Source organism: Myotis davidii, unplaced genomic scaffold, assembly GCF_000327345.1.
Source record: "Myotis davidii unplaced genomic scaffold, ASM32734v1 scaffold309, whole genome shotgun sequence".
NCBI lineage: Eukaryota > Metazoa > Chordata > Mammalia > Chiroptera > Vespertilionidae > Myotis > Myotis davidii.
In genome coordinates, this window is record NW_006383013.1 from 2,929,780 (window position 1) to 2,931,975 (window position 2,196).

Sequence of the window (2,196 nt, forward strand, 5' to 3'; positions counted from 1 at the left end):
CAGATTCCTCCCTGTCGGCCCCTCCTCCGCGCCTCCGCCCTCCCCTCCCCCCTCGCCGTGTGTGTACAACAGCTGAGACTCGGCGAGCTAATGCTGCAAGTCCAGGGTTGCGGGGGGGGTGGAAATTAAACAAGACGATGACCTTTCCTTTCCGAGCCCGGCTTTCCCGAGTAAAAACGCATTTAAAAACCACAAGCGCATTTCCGATCCCGCTTCCCACCCGACCTCGGGCAGTGAATTTAAATGTCCTGTTTCAAATTTTCGCTGTGAATTTCATATAGAGTATTACCCATTTCATCTGCAATTAAACCTTTCCTCCAGCCCAGAGGGTGGAGTGGGAACTGGGTGGAGGGGACCACATTCATTGCTAACAACTACTGCTGAAACACCTGCAAAATTCGCTGTTTTCCATTCTTCCAGAAACTGCCTTTTCGATTTGTTTTTGTGTACTAGTCTAGGAACCTGAGCTTCAACGACGGAGCTAAATGAATTCCGGGTGAGCTACCCCTCCCCCCAGCCGCAGTCTAAAAATTTTGGCTGAATGTCTAAAGAAGCTACGAGCACCCGGAGGCCTTTAAGGAAAACAGTCAACTGGCTGCACACAGCTGCAGTTGGGGGCAGGGAGGGAGAGCTGCTGGAGAGGCCAAACAGGTGAGTGGTTTTTACGGGTTTGATAAAAGAAGGTGGGGCAGATTTAATAATACTGATATCTCTCTGTAAAGCACAGCACAATTTACAAAGTTATTTCTCACGTGCTGTGATTTCATTCCATGGTGCCAGAAGGCTAAGCAAGCCCATGGTTTCTTTTCTGCTTACAAGATCACTGCTCCTCATAATGCTTATTGCCGAACAGATATGTTGCTCTAGTTGGGGCATTTCAACTGATTCTTTTAAATACTGGGTCTGGGGTGTTTTTGTTGTTGTTACTGTTGTTATTTTGCCTTTTCCCCCTCATTAAAAACTGAGATAATCCTGGGTAGGGATGGAGAAGGGAGGCTATCTGGGAAATGGAGGTTCTGGAGTCTGGAAGACCAGGATGGAATTTCCTCTTCATCCCTTACAGTACAACCTCACTTAGCATCATCAATAGTTCTATGACCTTAAGCAAAACCAAGTTTACCATAGGCTAATTGTTATAAATGAGAGTTGGGTTCCTACAGTATTTCTTTATCAACATCACTGTTATAAAGAAATGACCTTGAAAGCAATGTCGTTATTGGAGGACCTGCTGTACTGGCTTTGTGACCTTGAACTAGTTACTTATCTTCACATAACCGCACATCTGCAAAATGGGATAATAGCTCCCAACATATTAAAACTGTTGGGAATTTCATTTTGTTTCTTGTCACAATAGGCGGTAAGTCCTCTGAGGCTTGCTGTGAGCCCGGCGCTGGTAGGTGGTTTACTTGTATCATCATTAAACCCTCAATATTGTCTACAGGTAGATTCCATTATTAACGCTGATTCCTAGGCTCAGAAAGTTAAGAGGTTAAATAACTTGCGGAAGGTCACGTGGCCATTAGAGAGGGAGCTGAGATCTGAATCCAGTAAATCTAATTTGAGATGTGACTTTGACAAGCTTGGCTTCTCAGAGGTGATTTGGGGTGCTCAAAATTTCCATCAGCCCCTCCCTTATTCTTTATTACATACAATCTCCTGTAAAGTACTATGCAAATACACCTTTATAGCCAACTCCAATCCTCCCCTTCCAAACAGATTGAGCCACTGAGTTCTTCCAAATACAGAAGTTGTGGATCTGCCACTGCCACAGACTGTAACATAAATCACCATACAGTATGCAGAGCACAGTGTCAGGCTCATAGGAACCTGTTGGTAAGTATTGTGTATTATTAGTATTGATATTAATGTTAGTACTATTGCTAGTTAACAGGTTAAAGTACTTTGTAAATTGCATAAACTGTAAAGAACATTATTCTTACTATTACTACTAATTGTAATAAAGTACAGTTGAAGCAAGAAGTATTTATTTTTATTTTGACCTTCAGAGCCTATTCCCCCATCCAGCACTCGATCTCCCCCTCATTCTGGGCCCTAGGTGCGAAGGAAGAGGCGTTTTTAAGGATAGGGAGAAAGGGGAGAAGAAGAGCCCTAGGGAGCCCCTCTTTCATCTCAAAGCAGCCAGATTTCTGTTTTTGCAAAACAGTGAGCTCACTGTGCACTCCCCAACAATAATAA

At 43.8% G+C, this 2,196-nt stretch overlaps 1 long non-coding RNA gene across 1 annotated transcript; it reads left to right on the top strand.

Annotated features, from left to right (window-relative positions):
* The first annotated feature begins 363 nt into the window (after positions 1-363).
* Positions 364-1,976, top strand: LOC107181654. Its single transcript, XR_001512337.1, has 2 exons — positions 364-651; positions 1,717-1,976. It is a non-coding gene; the product is annotated as an uncharacterized LOC107181654 (long non-coding RNA).
* Positions 1,977-2,196: the final 220 nt, after the last annotated feature.